The 19,122-nt window shown below is 40.6% G+C and overlaps 1 protein-coding gene across 16 annotated transcripts in view; it reads right to left on the bottom strand.

The window, feature by feature from the left end:
* BBX (BBX high mobility group box domain containing) overlaps window positions 1-19,122 on the bottom strand; it is a 141,403-nt gene that overhangs the window by 91,461 nt on the left and 30,820 nt on the right. For 11 of the 16 annotated variants that reach the window (XM_035897564.1, XM_035897572.1, XM_035897569.1 and 8 more), the window contains one exon: window positions 18,675-18,758. The exons of the other annotated variants lie outside the window; for them this stretch is intronic. The gene's annotated coding sequence lies outside the window, so the exon portion shown is untranslated. The remainder of the gene's footprint in view (window positions 1-18,674; window positions 18,759-19,122) is intronic. 16 annotated transcript variants of the gene reach the window in all.

The raw sequence follows: 19,122 nt of genomic DNA, 5'->3' as shown, positions 1-19,122 counted from the left end.
GAGCTTACCAGGAATTCCTGAGCGCTCTTTCCGTCTCCCACTGGCGTGCCTCCCTGAGTCCATCCACACACCAGTCACCTTCGAGCCAACATTTCTAGTTTTGCAGACGCGTTTCGGTGGAACGGACAGACGAACAGACAGGTGTGCAAAATCGCTGCAGCACTTCTACGCCTGGAACTACAACCACGCCATTTAATAAGCTAAAGTAACTGTGACTCTAGATGGTTAGCGCTTGGGAGTACAATTTATCTTTCGAGGCTCATTTGTGCTACGTTCAGCTCAACAGGATCCTTATCCTTCCTCAATTCTCTTTTAATGCCAAAAATAAATTGGAAAAGCATTAACATGTCCTCACAACAGAAAGAAAAATAAAACTAATGATAAAAATCTTCTCCATTGTTTTGTTTTTTAAATCATCGCACAGACTTCAGTATAAAAAAAATAAAATAATTAAGAGCTCTTTTACAAGAGACAGGAAAACAGTACAGTGAAGAGAAAAATTATGACCATTAATTCTTCTTAATTCTACAGAACACTGTTAAATGCTGAATGTTGATGCATGAGGGGAAAAAAAGGAATTATATAAAAAAAATTTAACTTTCCTCACTCAACAAAATCTTGCAGCAAAAAACCCCCCAAAACCCAAAAACACCAAACCAAAAAATCCCCACCCCAGCCCACACGCCATAGTGCAGCAAAATACTCCTCAACACTAGAATACCGTTTCCTGTATTGCAGCTGTCAAAATATCAACTAGAGTGGTGGCTTCTATTTTCACACCTTGTGATCAACTAGATAAGATGGTCTAAATAATGGGCCCAGATATTAAAAATATATCTATGTACACCTGCAATTTAGCATTAAGAAATGATTTTGCCCCAACATGGCTGTTCTAGACTCAGACAACAGTTTTGCAGTCTCTTATTTACTAATATACAAAATAAAATACAATCTCAGAAGTGTTGAGCTAACAGTTATCTTTAAGTTTTACTGGATAGACTTCCCATAGAAGCCCTGAAGTGGAAAAAAATGTGAAAAACTTAAATGCTAGGCACTCTGAGAATCTGGAAAAGCACAGAAATATGTACCCAATAAATTGCAGGAAAAATATTTTTCCTAGTTAGTTTAGACAAGACTTGTTTTTCACAAGCTCTACATTTACTCACATTGTTGTGCATATTTAGAAGACTGTGTGCATACCCTGTATCAGGCTTTCTATTAAAGCCAGTAGCTATACACACTGAGCACAGCAGGATTAACGCACATACAAAAAGGTTACAACCAAGGTAAATGGCAGGAAAAGAAAACAATCCTTTTCCAAATGTATCTGGTGTGTTTGTATCCACATATGTTTCCAGAGTATCAGCTCTGACAGAGCCAATGGTCTTACTAAAGAACAACACCTGAGTCAGATTTCTGATCCAAACTAATTTGAAGGAAAGTAGGGACTCTCACGGTGAGGCTGCCTTATTGACAACAACTCTCCAGTCTGATTTTGTCTCAAAATGGGAGGCACTGCATTTAAATTAAGGAGATAAAGATATTCTAAGTATGATCACAAGTCCACAGAGATGTATTTAAAAAACAGACTTACAGAAGCTTTAGAATAAAGCTGGTTTTTTAAAGGTAAAAAATAATCCTAGTTGCTCTTCCTGTTTCATCTCAAGAATACAGCGCTAAAACTATACTACAGTACAAAGTTTTACACATAAACTTGCTCTAAACTTGCTCTAAATGTATAGATTTGTGATGCTCTGCGATCTGTGATAGTTTTCATCCAAGTGTGCCTCCAATTACATTTCCAGTCCTTTCCTTCCTCTTCAGGTCCATGGAAATCACACAGAAGAGGTAAAACAGCCCAACTTTCAAGGCAGCCCTCTCATAAATTTGGGTGCAATAAAAAGGTGTGCTGGGCTGGGAGCATCACCTTACTGTGGATCAAGTGCAGCTTTGCTGGCAAGAAGCAGGTAGCCCATACGCCTACGTAGGGTCTCATGGCTTTCCCAAAAGCCTTTCCTATTTAGATCCATGAAAACAGACCTATTTGGATGCTGGTCAGTGATGGCGCCCATCCCTCTGAGAAGCCAGCTGTATGAGGAAAACCCTCCTACGCGGGAATCCTCAAGGAAGCGTATTCTTTCAGTAGGCACCACTCCACACTCTTCCCCAAATTCTGGATCTTAATTAGGGGGGTTTGTTGCGTTTAATGTTGCAGGTCATAATTGGCTTTTCCTGTAAAAATTGAGAGGCTGTGTGAGACTGGAGATAGCACTGGAGGCGTTGGGAGGGCTCTACTCCAGTATCTATCTAGCTGGCACACCAGGATGTCTGTCCTACTAAAGTTTTCTGGAAAACAAGGGACACCACCGTTAACTCCTCTGTGAAGAGTGCCAGTAATGCAGTAATAAGGAGCATTAGGTGTCAGCTAGGGATTATTATTCTCTGTTCCAAATCACATATTTGTTTATTATACAATAGAAAGCAGCTTTAAATTCACTGCAGGAGTAGCCTTTTATGATGTAACAAATTCAATGATGATTAGTTACCCAAAATTTGTTTCACCATAACAGTGAGTGGTCAGCTACAAATCACTCGAAAAACAGTTCAAACTTACAAAGGGTGAAAAAAAAAAAACACAAAACAAAACAGTGGTTTTTTTGGTTTTTGGTTTGTTTTTTTTTTTTAAGAAACACTGATGTCTTGGGTCCTTAACTGCTTTGTGCAATCACTCACAAATGCAAGTATTTATTTTAATATGCAATTACAGAAAGCATCTATATAAGTACTTTCTCCCCTCCTCATAAAAGGCATTTACAGATACCACAAAGCTGTTTCTTAAACAACATAAGTATCTGGAAGGCTGACAGAGAACTGAAGCAACCTGAATGGGCTGAAGGACTATGGGTTTTTTCTACTTCATCAATACCACACACAGACCAACTCAACCGCTGTCATCCATCAGTCCTGCGCCTCTTCCTTAGCATGAGCTCCAACACCGTTACCATCCCCAGCGTATTAAAGAAAACCACACCCCAGATAATCACGACGGCCTTGGCAGACTGATGCACACTGGTCAAGACCCTGACAACAGTTTCAGGAATTACTGCATTTTTATTAAGAGTTTCAAGAAAAGCCACTTCTTAAAGTCTATGAGACAGTACTTTTAGCTCAATTTTGCCTGTTCAGTAAAGATTTCTTTACTCTGAAATAGAGTCAAGCTACTTAGGATGGGATGCTGTTGCCTAAAAACAGGCCTTCAGTGCCTGTGAGCATGTGAGAAGTGCTGGAGTACCTGAGACCTCCCCAGGGGCTAGCAGATATGCCAGCAGACCCCCTTCAGAAGCAGTAGCTGGAAGCCAGGTACCTGGGGGCCGATACCCTGGGTACAGGAAAATGAACGCCCACCCTTCCCAGCAGTGCATTTACACCCTGCCTCCCCCTCCTGTGGTCACCAACCTGCAAGCGCTTACATCTGGGCTCCATTTCAAATGCACAAGTAATCCCTGAGGTCAACAGAAGGGAGCTTCAGTGGAGAAGTTATGCCTAAGTGTAAATATTCTCAACATCAAGACTGAAGAGCTGTGGCCTTTGAGCCTTCACTCGTTGCAGTGCTCCTGTTATCTTGTGAAACTTCGGTGCAATGGGCTGTACACAGAAGCCCCTGTCATACAAGCTAAAGTTTTTTTTTCCATAATCTGACTTTCAGCAGAAGGTGCAAACTAGTAATAGTAACAATAACTAGTAGTACTATAAAAAGGATAAAGACCATGGAATGAAGAACAGATTCATTTTGTCTTGGAAAAAAAAAAAAAAATCATCAAGAGAGCCAATTCTTTGCTCTGCCACAGCCTTTTATTTGAGGGCAGAAAGGCAGGGAAAACTGGCTATAAAAATCCTGATTTCACAGAGGCTGCCCCAGAAGAGGACAGTCATAGGGGACCACAGCTCACTCTTAAATAACACATTTTGGTGCACAGCCAAAAGATATGCAGAAGCCAAAACACAGCATGCTAGGAGTTGTCTAAAGGCAACTCTAACAAGGATGAGCTCCCCAAGTAGTTCCAAAAATGCATTAGGAGAAACTACCTTTGCTCTATGCGCTGCTCCGGGGCCAAGCACAGGCAGCAAACTGCACAACTGGACAAGTTGTTATCACTGCTGTTAAAAAGGGAACCGATTAATTTTTCTTTAGATGTACATATATGAAACTAACTGGAGGAGAGGAGCCTACACGTTAACACCAGACTTGCCCATTAAGGCTCTTTGGTGATTTTATACTGAAGAACAGCGTTTCTGTCTTAAGATGATGTGGTAATACTTAAATCCTTTTCCTAACAGCACATTTTGAAGATACAGTGTGCTCTGAGGACACTGCATGGCAATGCACTTGTATAGTCTCATAATTAACTGTAATTATTGTGTGATCATTTCCAGACTTAAGTGTAGTTAACCATTAACCTGTATTTGTAGGCTGTATTTGCTAAATAGCATGGTATGTTCCTTCATTCCTCAACACTATGTAATCGTGCAGTTATGGGCCTTATCAGAGTGGTCAACTAAAACAGTTTTTGCAGGGGTGGGAGGAAAGGCCACAGGTATCTAGTTATTATTTAAACATTTTTTAATTAAAAAAATGCTGCTTTTTTACAAAACTTTGTCAGGAAACCAAATCAATGAACATGGGACTGCTAATTTTCATGCTTTCTGGACAACCCCCCTCAAACCTTCAGTTTCAGTCCTTGTGCCTATACCAGCATAGGAAAAAGTGGCATCAGGACAACTCTTCAAACTTCCAGTTGGATTTCCTTACTATGCCCTGACCTGTGTATGTACATGTCTATTAGACAAAAAAAAAACCCCATACTTTGAGTCTCCAACATAGTTTAAATGTAATTGAGTTGTTTCTTCCATAATAATGAACTGTTAACAATTTGTAAAGCATTTGAGTAAGATTCAGCTGTTGTGAAAAAAAAAAAAAATAGTGTAAAGGACACTATTCAGTATCTATTACCCATTCCAGTGGTTATCCATAGTCAACAGCAGAACACAAAGGATGACTGCAGAACTGCTGTATATACAAAGTTATGCATATTTAATCTAAGGTTGAGTTTTTTGTTGTTTGGCTTTTTTTTTTTTTTTTTAAATCAATTAACAGGTTTGTGCAACCACATCTATGGAACTTGCTTTGCATTCTATCACAAACTGAGGTGTTACAGACCTTTACCAACTTTAAAGAAAGTGCCTGATGCAGAAATATACCATGAGATAAATTGAGATAACCTGTCAATCATACAGATGTAATAGCTTTTATACTCAACTAAATATCAAGTACTGTTTTTGAAGTCTGTTTTGCTGCTCTTTTACATTTGAGAGGGAATAACAGAAACAATTTAGAAATTCAGAATACGTATCAATTAGTTACCATCAGGACTCCACTTCCACACAGGATCTGCTGCAGGCCATCTCAGGCTGTAGAAGCCCTGCTACAAACAGTTCACCTCTTTGGAAACCCAATCCGCAACTTTCAACTGCTTGAGAAAGACTCACGGCAGCCAGCTTGGCCAGCGTGAGGTGCTACTTTGAGGTCTCTAGGACCACCTCATGCAGAGTTTCTGCTGCAACCTTGGTCAGGGAACCAAGCTTTATTAAATGAACACAGATTCTTTATCGTCCTTACTGCACATGCAAAAAGCAAATGGGTCATCTTGTCCAGCACGATGCATTGGCACAACGCATATATAGAGTGTTTAGTTGCAAATTACCTGGAAATATTATGTTGGAAAGGAGCCAGACTGAGATTGTCACTCACTTCAAAGGATTCTCAGTAAACCAGTGAAATTACCACCAATATAATCCTAAAGTGAGGTATTGGTACTAACAACTGCTATTTAAATATTTCAGCACTCTTTTGCCACAGGTTTCCTGTTCTGAAGGCCAGGAAGGGTAAAGAAGATGGCAGGAGTTTGGTCACCCTGGTTGGGGAAGACTTCTTGAGCACCGTAGGGTGGCCTAGGCAGTTGCTACACAATGCACTGGAACAGGCTTTTACGCCAAATCCAATTCTCAGCAGCACAAAAAGCATTCATCTTAAAGCAGCTTTGGAAGGATGAGGAAATCTAATCCTAGAGGGAACCCTCGTGCCCATGTACAATAGAAATCCCACCCACACCAAAACAATTTTCTGGATGCACATCAAAGAACACACCCTCTTCAGAACGAACGCTAAATACACCCGTCTCAGAACTGTGTCAATATTGGCACTAGGAAATGAAACCTCACTTCTAAAACTGATGCTGGGAAAGACTCCAGTTGTCAGAAACTTCATGAAAGCGCTACTGCAGCGTTACCGATAACACTTGTGCTGATACTAATACAGGTACAGACCTTTGCAAAATACAAGGTTAAGGCATGAAAATATCCCGAGTTTTTGTAGGACCAATTACAACTTTTAGGAGCTCTTGTTTTAAAACACATTCAGTTCACAGTTATCTTACTTCATAATCAAATGTTTGTATTTGAGGGAAAAACTGTTGGAAGTGGATAAGAAATATCTGAAGCTTTACTTCTTAATCCTAAATCCAGTAACTTGTGTAAGAAAAAACGCTGTACAACCTTGTCTCAAACAAAATTCTCCTTTTCATTCAAAAAAAGTTTCTCAGACTCTGCAGGAGTTTGTTTTGGTTTTTTTTCCTAAACAAACACAATGCAACCCTCATTATCTGTCTCAGCCCGACCATTCTCAGTACTCCCTTCCCTGGGTCTTTGCACAACGAGACATAACATTACAAAGTAAGCCAATTCACCATTCTGAAAATGTACTATGCTAAGGGTTGGAACAAAGACATATCAAAGAGACTGGCTATTCTATCACCGCACGATAGTCGATGAACAAGAAGCAGAGAGCCCACGGAGTCCCACGAGCTAGAGGCTTGCAAAGGGATGACAGCACCTTGGCTCAGCCTCCTCCCTGCTGCAGTCAGTACCACTGTTTGATTCAATTCAGCCACTTGAGAGAGGAAGCTGGACACAAAATATACCACCGTCACTTCTACTCCCAACTGCTGCAGCAGCCCAACTAATTCCTGAAATGCCAGATGCCCTTACAGCTGATAACCTGTGCACATCCCAGCACGTCACTCAGGGCCCAGGAGAACGAGAAGAGGGACCTGGCAAAGGCCAGGGGAGACAGGACCAGCACACATGCACACACGAATGCCTCTCCCTTTGTACTGTTCTAAATAAAATTAAGCCGCTTGTGTCATTTCCACTGCCAGATTAGCTCAAGCATAGTAAATTACCAGTTCAGCTCATTCACCTCACTTTGATCCATGCTACATGCTGCCTTCTATTCATATCTACGACCATCACTGAGGGCAGCAGGAAAAGTAGCATAAACCCAACAATGAAACACTGTTCTTTAATTTTTTTATTTTTTATTTTTTAAATTTTACTAGTCTGATACGAATATGCTGCAGCATAATTACTACTACTAATTTTATTTCTCTTGCTACATATAAGGAATTAAAGCACTGAATTCACCCAAACAAAGTTTAAATGGTGAACAGCTCCTTCCCTAGCCTTTCTCCTGAACCTTCCTTCTTGACCTTTCAATTACCGAGGCAAGGGATCTTTAGAACTATGGCTTTTAAGTAAATAGATAAAAACATGGAAAACTCAGAAGGCAAGTTAAAACAGCACATGCAATGTAACAAACAAAATAATGGAGCAGCAGCAAGAAGGATGGAAATGATTTACGCAAATGCAAAAACTCAGGTTCTTTATTTCAGTATTTCTCGTCAAGTTTTATCATACTTCATTTAATCATTAGTCTAGTTTTAAATTATGGGTCATGCAGTTTCCCCTTAGACCAGTATGCAGTTGCTATAACATGGCTTCTAAACTTACAAATCCCAAAGTATGGGGTCTCAGGGCAGAAAAGGCAGCTGGGAGGAAGGGAAGGATGCCTATGCATGTATGTTAAGGTATGCGTATTTTCAAAGTGAGAAGGCAAGCGAGAGATAGGGGATGTCCGCACATATATGAATTACATACATGTCCTATGTGCATAAATAGAAAGTAACTGAAAATCCCATATAACAGCTGCTTTTATATCACATCTCTGTGGCACATCCAAAGAACTAAACCCCAACATGCCACTGGTTAATCATAACCCTCAAAAGGGACAAAGGCTTGGGTCAAGAAAATTCTAGTCCTGGTTTGCAAAGACTCAACTTAGTCCATAATTATATTTTTGGAAGCTAATTCAGAAGGGGTTTTGGACTTATCAACAGGTCTTATGTATTTAAGTGAGAAAAAGGAAAACTTAGCTGAAGAAAACTTCCAAACATGATAGAAGCAGAAAGGCTGGTACACCTGACCCTTAAAAGTAGACACACACTCTTAGTGTGTACTAAGTTTAAAAACAGGACTTGCACTATGCTTACAACGAACACTGAAGCACTCAAACATTACAACTTCAAATAATAATATAAAATCTTCACAGATCAAGCCATAGTTCAGGCCAAGCCTCGTATCTATGGGATTCTTGGCTGACAAAAGCGAAAGAATAAATATCATCAGCCATGTGCACTATTGTTTTATACAGCACACACTTTGCACCAGGAACTGGTCATATTTAATGGCAACTAATTATTCATTATTACACCTCAGAAATAAAAATGGATGTCAGCGAAACACATGGAGCAACAACAGTACCACCTCATCACCCAGTTACCTTGATAAGGTGACTATATGCTTAGTACAGACATTGGCAAATACATGTTTATGAAACTGAAGCATTGTTTATACTGTCTTTAAGTGACAGGAAGATTATTTAATCCTGAGCATCCTAGGGTGAGTGGACCCTCTGAGTCAAGTCTGTAGGGAGTTTGTGGCAATTCTGCCTGGGCCTTAATTGCAATATAGTCTGTTGAAATTTTTTTCCAGCCTAACAGGAATTATCCATCCATCCACAAGACTTAAAGAAGCAGAAAAGATAGCCTTATGTTGCTGCTGGTTTCGGTGGGGGTCTTTGTTGGTTGTTTTGGGGTTTTGTTGTTGGTTTTTTTTTTTTTTGAAAGCTTGCAAAATAAGAGTTGTAACAGCAGAGCTCAACATAAAACCACATACCACTTCTAGTCTAGTCAACAACTAGTACAACTTGCAAAATTAGCTTCTTCACATGTTCATTGCCTCAGTAAACCCACTCTGATCTTAAGGAGGTCTGGACCTTTGTTTTGCAAATGCTTTCGAAGTACATATCAACAAACCTCACAAATTAGTGATTTCTGGAGGTGTATTATCCTGTAACTACTTCAACCCAAACTAAAAACCATGTTAACACTTCCTTCAGTTGCAAGATAAGCAACCTGTTTATTTTGGTGCAACCCATTCATACGGACCAAGAACAGCCCCCTCCTTCCCATACCAGCTCTTCACCTCCACAGCTTTTTTCAGCTCTGAGTGTACCTACCAGCAGGCTGAAGGAGTCATCTAGTGGCCACAGATAATTCCTGCAGCCTCAACAGCGCCTGCAGTCCGGCTGTGGGGGCAAGACACAAGATTTTTGAACCCTTAAAGTACAAGCAGCACTGACAAAAGGTCTGCTGGAAAGGGTTCAGCTGAAGGTCCAATATCTGAACCGTGATACAGTCCTAGCAGCCAGGCTCATGATGTTCCATGTTCACGTTTCCTATCACGCCCTAAGTCTTAGTTTCCCAGTTCTGGCCGACATCAAGGCCAAATTCAAGTTCTGTCCTTCTTAAAGATGCCTGGGAGTAGAGATGGCTGTGTTGTTTCTAATCCATACGTAGCTCATTATTCCTCTTCAGGGGCGGGCAAAGAGATTTTCTGAATAATGTTGCTACACGTGCAAAGCACCAGGTCAAGCAACAGTCTTGCTCACCGATTAAAGAGCACAGCAAGCTAACCCACCTTACTCGGTTCCCATCCCTCCTCCTTCACAAACATGCTGCATAGGTTTGGACAAAGCACCAAAGTATTTAGGCAAGGTCTCTCAGTCATGGAAGAACTACCTAATAACATGCAAAACCCAGTAAGAACCGTAGTATGTTAAATGGGTATTCAAATTATGATTTAAAATAACACTTTGATAAACAATATTAATACCTAGAAAAATCTTATTAAGCTTCATAAAAATTTGTAATGCTTTACCAGTTCTCTGTTCAGCACTTCCAGTCAGGTAAGCTCCAGCAATTTAAGGCAGTAAAATTTCATTTTAAAACATCAAATATTCATCCCTCAGATAAATGGTCATTTCAACTATATTAGGAATAAAAAAGTGAAAAATCAGTACTAGTTTTTTATGTAAACACCTTAGTTTGAAACAAACTCAGATTCTGATCAGTTTTTGTTACTCTGTTAATTTGTATCACCTGTTGAGTGACTGAACTGCAGGCACCTGACCAAAGAGCAAGATCATTTTAAGTTTCTTCTTGTTTCTGGAAATCACTTTGCTGCAACACTAATGCCAGGCTCTGGAAGAAAGTGTTGCTACTCTTCCTTCACAGAGCAGAGATTGCGATTTACATCTTTTCTTTTTAAATGCTTGCACTGTTGCTCAGAGGTGAATCCAATGCAGTAAGCATCAGGTTTTAAATACCCCCTCCCAATTTTCTCTCACACACACACAACCTATGCAGTTTAGCATTGTATAGCTTAATCTTGGCAGCAGTAGCACTCCCCCACCCCCCAGAAATCAAGAACTATACGTTCTTTAGACCTCTCAAGGACGAGCCAAAAGACTTCCTTAAATTCATACTCAACCTCCCTGTGACTCAGAGCCTCTACCTGCCTCAATCACCTCAGTCAGAAAGGTGTCACCTAGCTTTCTTCATCAATCCTATAAATCACTTGAGTAATTCAAGTGAAAAGTGCTATAAAAGTACAAATTATCATTATGGTATTGTTAAGGAGCTCTGACCTATTTCAAGCTGCAGTTGAAGGTGGAAAACAGTGTTACCACAACTACACCAACAGGTGAAAGAAAGAAAAATCAGCTTTGCAAGCCTTAATGTCAGAGTTAAATAGAGAAGGTTCCTTCAAAATGGTGTGGCATGAGCAGCAGCTAAGTGATGTTTAAAACTAGTATTTAGCTGAGCCACCCTCTGATCTCAGTAGGCAACTCCTCCACCTTGCTTGTTCACAGCTCTAGCAAATTAAGTGTTGGCCTTACATGGAGGACTTGGAGAAAGACTGGCTGTAAAGCACATTTATTTCTGTAAGGTGGGGGACACCTTACCCTTTTCGGTCAGTAGATCACCAAGAGCTGATTCTTGCCACTCACTGCTCAGGGGCCCAGTCACAGATGTGTACGGAAGTTAGAGAACAGTTCTGCAGCACTCTGAGGTTTGCACAAGCACACCCTAGATCTATTTTTCTAGTTTTTAAGCAGGCCTAATTTGTAGTGTCAATAAAAATAATGTTGATATTCTGCAGTCTCAACTGGCCAACATCATATGAAGGGGTAAGGCCACCCCTCCTCTTAAGACTTTCAAACAAATTTAACCTATTCTAATTTTATTTCTTAATTTTATTTATGTATTTTACATGCAAGATCCTCTTTGGAAAAAACAATGAAAGAGTGGGTTCACTGCTGGTCTAAACAGCATGCCAAAAAATTTCACTGATGAAATCAGTAGTAGACAGTAGCAGGGACCCACTGATTTATACTGTGCTAGGCCAAGTTGCATTGCCCTGTCTCACACCATGCTTCCGGTGAACTGCAAAGAGTGAATGAGGCACAGTAACATTTACTCAAGCCCACTTTGTCCCGCTACTACAAGAAAGATGCACACACTTTTTGTATTACACACCTACACATACACTCACAGATATATGCATTTATACATACTTTTCTGCAAGTACATGCAAGAAAAAGAAACACCACACAGTAGGCTGGTTTGCAAAGTAGCCATGCAGAATTAAAATATCTACCTACCTTTGTGCATGGAAATTAAAAGGTGAAGCTTCTTCAGGAACTTCTACTACTTCTTAATATGCAGATCAGCCAAAGCATGGCTGTACTTTGTTAGTGCTGCAAATACCTGGGTTGCCAGGCTTACTTTTGATAAAAGGTTTGCTATGACCCCAGAAGAGAACAATAATTTGTCTTTCCTAAAGGTCTTACCACCCTTAACTGGGAACTTTGGTTAGCTGGGTAGCTGCTCACCACCACCTCCCTGAGATGTTTCACAAAGGGAGCATATTCTACTCATCTTCCAGAGACAGCACAATTTTGCAGAATTATTTCCAGGTATAATTCAAGGAGGCTGACCATCTTAAAACAAACACACTACTGACCGAAGCCTAAGCATCTCAAGACACCCTCTCCTTGCACCTTAATTACTCAGCAGAAATCAGCTAAACAGTATCATTCAGTCAGCTGAAGATGCTTTTCTCTAAGGATCCTGCCCTCCTATCATTCCTCAGCTCGCTGACCTGCAGGACAAGCTGAAATACCTCAGAACTGCCAGGAGTAAAGGATTTATCTGTTTTTATGTACATTTGTCAACCCATACTGCAGAAAATTGAATCAGAAGCAACAGCACAGATTGCTGATAATATTTAAAATACATTCACTTGTTCTGAAAGCTCAGACGGAAAGTACCTTCTTTTCCTCTGCCTAACCACCACTTAGCCGATGCAGCAATTTGGATTCCTTGTCTCACTAGAAGTCCAGAGAGCAGATGTCCACACCTGCAGCAAACATTTCCACGTGGAGATTCAGAATTCACAGAGCTTAGCGGAACCCGCCAGAGACTCAGAGTCGGACATTCAGAGAAAGCTCAGCATCTAATTCAGAAAGCCTCTACCAAGGTCTTATGCCTGCGATCATTTTGAATAAACCATGAACAACAACAAGATAGATGGGAAGGCTTCAGTTGTGTTAGAGTATGACACAGTCTTTTTCAAATAGGGCCTGGCTAGCTGGCTGCCTTCTTGCAGCCTCAAAAAGGGGAGGAAATAGCTTAAATCTAGTAACTCTTTATTGGCCCTGACTAACAAGAACCTGCTTCTTGAGCGAGTTCCACCAACACGGGAGGTATTACTGCTGACTGAGAGTTTGTCAATGCACATAGGCCCACATGGAATTTACTTGCAGTTTTACCCAAGAAACTTCCAGGTGTTTACACACCCAATTGCTATTTCTGAGTTACTCCATACACTAACAAGCTTCAAGGGGCACCATCAGTCACAAGAAAGTAATTTAGTCAAGTATGGAACACTTATAGCTGCATTACTATGATTTTAAACTTAAAAAGCATACATTCTTGTAGCCAGCTGGGAACAGGAAAACTCAATTAAATTATTCTCACTTCTCTTACAGTCAGTTTCACTTTTGTATTAGTTTGGGAAACAAACATTTTGCTTGAACATCTGCCTAAAGCCTTCACAATTTGAAAATATTTTAACCTCCCAAGGTCATAAAAACCACTTTAGCTTACAGTAGTGATCTAACAGATGAAAGGGGAGGGATCCATTTTGCATAGCTTTACTCTGCAGTGAATCCTGCTCATCTTCAGTTGAAATGCAAAAGTTTTTCTGGTAGCATCTTTTGGGACTGCTTTTAAAAAAAAAAACATCCCCTGTGAAGCACTAGCCCTCATTACAAAAACCATGTCCTGCCATACTCAAGTTACACATTTGAAAAATTTCAGATGCTGCTAGGGTTCAACTCAGGTTGGCTGGCCATCAGGGTAGGCTATGTCCTGAGACAGCACACAACACCAGCTCCCTGCACCATCCCTCCACAGCTGTGACAGCTTCCCAGTGAGGCTCTCCCAGTACCATCCCGGACAGAAGTCCATGGAGAACGCTGCTGCCATTACAACACATCCGCGTGGAGGGTGGACACAGACTGTTAGAAGGTGCTGCAACAGGGGCAGTAACTCCAGCAGAAGCTGTGTACTTACAGAACCATGATCATGACCCAGCTGCATCAACTCTGGAGGTGTTTGGTCCCTTGTATTTTCCTGTAATTTGCCTAACAAGGAACGCATTATTCTTGTGATTTACTCTAACTAGCTTCTCCACTTACAGGAAGAGGAGAGACACTTATTTTTCCCTCCAAAAGAAAGATCTAATCAAACCAAACTACCATTTTTTTTCTTTTTTTAATGCCTGGGATTCTAGGCAGTTCTTTCAGTCCGCCAACTTTATTAAAGCCAACTGAATTTCATGCTGTGCAAACTTGATAAGAACATTTTAAAAGTTTTCTTTCTAATCCTGAAACTACCATTCTTTTTGTTCCTCTCCCAAAATACAATTTTTGTTGTGTATAACGTTTTCATTGGACAGCACCTTTTTGTAGCTTAAGCTACCCTTTCCATTAGCCTTTCTTCACTATGAGGGTGGTGAGGTGCTGGAACAGGTTGCCCAGAGAAGTCATGGATGCCCCCTCACTGGAAGTGTTCAAGGCCAGGCTGAATGGGGCTTTGAGGAATCTGCTTTAGTGGAAGGTGTTCCTGCCCATGGCAGGGGGGCTGGAACTAGATGATCTGTAAAGTCCCTTCCAACCCAAACCATTCTATGATTCTATACTCTAAAAAGTATTACTCAAAAATCCGAAGAGTCAATGTGCAACATTTTGCTATGGGTTTTCAGTTTACTTTGGTAGGGCAAGAGGAGTAGAGATGATGTTTTCAACTCTTTACTATCTGAACAACTTCCAAGCAAAGCAAACACCGATCCTTTAATCCATTGTCAAAATCCACTAGCATGGATTTCTGTACTTGCATAGAGGCTCACAGAGGTTAACAAGGCCCTGAACAAATGCACGGGTCTACACTAGCAAATCTCAAAATTGGATCTTTATCTTGGGATGTAACATTTGACTACCCTAGCCAAAACACAGCCCCAGGGAATTCATGTAGAAATATTTATTGCTGCTTTTTGCCAACACCTAACACACATAACAAAAGCCTGAAAACCACTAACAAAAACTTCCTGAGCTCCACAAATCACACACAAGCAACAACATTCACCCTGCTATTTAAAAAACAAACAAAAATACTGTAGTACTGGCCACAGATATGTACTTTTCTTACAGGCCACTGGAGAAGCAGCTACCTTCTCTTTTAGAGACATTCCACCACTAGTCAAAATCTCAGAGTAACTGATCATATGAGCAGTTTACAGCACCAACTCTGGGCTTAAATTTTACCAGCACCTTGAATCTGTAGTAAATTGGTATTCAGCAATCCAGACAGAGCTACCTTGCTAAAAACACTTAATCAAACACACACACTGAAAGTCCCATGCAACTTTTAAGAGCAGACCGACATGTAGCATGCTATGCTGGGTCACACGAAGGAAAGCTAAGCAAGGCAGCACCTACTTCAGAAAGGATCACAGGAGAAAGATAAAAGCAACATCACAGTTGAGACGTTATCTTCAGCATCAGTAAATAACTTATGCTATCTGTCCTGGAAACTATCCAGACTGCAAAATCACATTTAAAAGATACATATATGTCCCCAGTAGAAGAAATATTGACAATAGTGGTCTATTTCTGGAGATACAGCCTCCTTCTCTTGCATTTTACTTAGCTTGCCCTTAAGGCTCTAGCTTGACAAGCAGTAAGAGAGCATAAGCCAGCTCTGAAGCCAAAAGCAGCCCTCTCCCCTCTCCTGCTTCTATTCCCCATGTTCCTTGACCCTTTTTTTGAAGGCAACAGAGCTTTTCAGTTCTCTGGTCTGATTTGTGACACAATATATGATCAACCCAATGGATCCACTATCTTTAATGGACAGAAAAAGTTAAGCTAATAAAACCTATTAATATTAGCTATGATCAGTCCTCCAGTGCAGTTCATTACACAACTGGAAAAACACTAGTACAGCCCCACGGGGCAGGATGCAAGCGTCTAAGGCTGGGCCTGTTTCTTTCAGAGGTGACAGTGCTGCCATTTAAACATGGTGCTTTGCTATTACCTCTGTCAAATAAGTCCTATTCACTTCTTTGTCAGAGAGCTGTAGTTCAAAGAATGTATTGTATCTTCCATCTATGTTGAAGATGGGGTCAGCATTATACATGTAGTGAACTGAAGGTGAAAAAAGACTGTGGGAGCCACACCCTTCACTCTTCTCTTCATGCGTACAAAGAGCACTTATTAATACCCTTACAATCTCTCCAACAAGGAAGGATCCAACTTCCAAACCCCTTCAGTGCACTCCAAAATAAATTAATAAACTTCCACAAGTTAACAGAAGATCAGGTTGCCAAAATGTGACAGATAAGTAGAAAATTCTTTGACCCTACCTGTCAGCAAGGCTGACAAATGAGTTATAAGCACAAAATGTAGAGCCACTGGTAGGAACCCTTGACTGTACTGATACAGGTTCGATTTTTTACAGCAGTCTCCTATCAATCAGAATGAAAATTTTGAAAATAAGTACAAAATTAGTAAACCAGCATGGAAGTCCAGCAGCTGTCGGGCCTGATGCTTAACATAATGCCTGTGTTCTCAGTGCTGCAGAGTTTCTCTACTGGCAGAATGTGAGTAAAAAGGTAGTGATTTTGGCAAAGAAGAGTTGGGTACTTGGGCCTACATAGGAAATATATTTGCATCTATCGGATAAGCAGATTTCTCACAAATTTCTTGTGGAAACATTAGCATTTAGAATTATCTTTAGAATCCACAAACTGAGGCAAATGGGCATCATCTTGCTAACATACTGATACGAACAGCACATAAAATGTGTTTAACTATGGTTTTATCCATCAAAGTAATAACATAACATGGGGTTAATTTCTTGAGCACAAGTCTATAGCAAGAAATAGATTTAGCAGCAATAAATTTACAGATTGCATGGAGGCAAAAAAAATGCAGCGTAGTATACCCAGTGCCTGAAACCAAATACAAAAGATGCAGGGCCATACATAACTGGAAGTTTCATTATTACTTCCTATACAATACTCTTCCACCACTACCACAGACTAGGCAAGAAAAGTGGTTTGTTGTTTTTCTTTTGACCTTACACGTTTATCTACAAAGCTGTTTGATTACAAGTGGTAAGTGTGGCCCAGTAATACAACCCACTCTTAAGAAAATATGCTCCTACGTGCCCTGCAACCAAAAGAAGCACTGCTAATTTCCACCAAGGAAAAAAAGGAAAGTCAGTCATGCCCAAAAATGTTACCACAAATCAAACCCCAGTTTGGGTTTGATGGTTCACCGTACCTCTCCCATTTTCCATCATAATTCATCAAACTTGGAAATAGAAGTTTTCCTGGAACTGCTTTCAGGACAGTTACGGAGCAACTTTGCTGTAGAGAAGCATCCCCCACTCCCACAACTAATCGAAGACTAAATTTGTTTAATTTTATAGCAGAACCAATAAATTCAACTCAGCATCACAGAGAACAGCTACTCAAAGCGTGCGCTCTGGTCTGGATCAAGAGCACAAGCAATTCTGGTCAGGCCTCAGAGCTTGGGACGCATCACATCTCCTGTGATCCTGAACCAGGTCACTGATTTCTTCCTATTGTCCCTTGTCACCTGGGGAGCAGCTCAGACCAGTTGGCAGTGCCTTGTAGCTGCAACGGCAGCATCCAACACCCGGCTGGCCCACCACAGCTACGCTTTCTGAGTGGCTTCTTACGAAGAGTCCTCTGCAAAATCACTCAGTGCACCACAATCAGAATGAACAAAGTCGGCCCATTAATCTGATTGTTAACTGGCAGTAACGAGAAGGCAGCAAAAGAAAGATACCACAACATAAACTAACTAGCAACCTACCACTATTTACAGATTAATGACTTTAGAGCTCCATTAGAAGGCATACAGAGAATGATGCTCCACTGTTTAAGAAGCTGAAAGTTGTTTAATGAACGTGTGGTATTTACATTCTTCACTCCATAAAGAAAAATAATTAAAAAAAAAAATTAAAAATTTAAAAAAAACACCCCAAAACATCACAACACCTGTGGTATTTACATTCTTCACTCCATAAAGAAAAATAATTTAAAAAAAAATTAAAAATTTAAAAAAAAAAACCAAAACATCACAACTATGTGAGAAGACACATTTCTATACAAGTTGCCCATTTGTTGCAACTGAGATATTCTTCCAAACAATCTGCTTTCTCACAGCCAACCTGGCTTCCATCCTGAGGGATGCTATGCAACTGTAAAAAGAATTTTGTTTTTTTTCTTTTTTTTTTTTCCTGTGTATAATTTTATTTCCACATGTTACAAAAATCACATCATTTCCTCATATACATCATATTATTCTAGATCCACAGTTATTACTAAATCACTGTAAAGTCTCTTTCTGGCATTATTCAATCCTTCTAAAAGTTCTGAAACTACCTATCTGAGTGGGTTTTCTATTGCAAGTTGTATGGAGTGAACCTTACCTTTATCATCTGTCCTTTATGGCTGTATTTGTGCCATATCTATCTACACATTTCAGTGAAAGAAGAACAAATTTACGCTCTATAAACTTTCATTGACTACATTTCTTTGCTACAGCAAAATCCATCATTTCCTGAATATACTCCATTACAGGATTAGTAGGAGCAAAAGCATCTAATCAGAGCGCGTAACAACATAATTGCTTGTTTCTTGTTTTTCAGCTGGCTGTAGGTTGTGACTCTTGGTTCCACCTCCAACAACTCCCTGGACCTACGCGACGTAAAACCGGCACTCACCTCCTTCGCCTTCCACGGTCACAGAGCTGGCACAGAAATGTTTTCGGTGCAGCAGTCTACCATTCTGCCTACAGCTCTGGGTCGCTGCAACAGAACAAAATCACCATGATACCGCTTTCCCAGCTCAGCATGTTAGCCTGTCAGAAAAAGAGCCTGCAGCCACCCATAAAAATTAACTCCAGACCGATGAAAATAACTCTTTCAGGGGAGGAGTAGCAGCGTTTTGAGGAAAATGAAAAGCAGGAAGCTGATCTCAGCAGCGCGGGGAGCACGGACGGGGTGGAGCGGAGAAACGGAGCGAGGAAAAGTGGAGCAAAGACTCACTGCTTATAGCTCGGTTTTGGCAGCATGGCCAAACACCACCGCATTACTGAAATACCAGCGTTAGGGCTAACAGACGCCAACACCACCCCCCCTCCCCACGCAGACGGATGCCCCCCCACCCCCC

The sequence above is a fragment of the Egretta garzetta genome, unplaced genomic scaffold, assembly GCF_000687185.1.
Source record: "Egretta garzetta isolate BGI_Z169 unplaced genomic scaffold, ASM68718v1 scaffold367, whole genome shotgun sequence".
NCBI classification, from domain to species: domain Eukaryota; kingdom Metazoa; phylum Chordata; class Aves; order Pelecaniformes; family Ardeidae; genus Egretta; species Egretta garzetta.
This window is presented reverse-complemented; position numbering and strand designations above follow the sequence as displayed.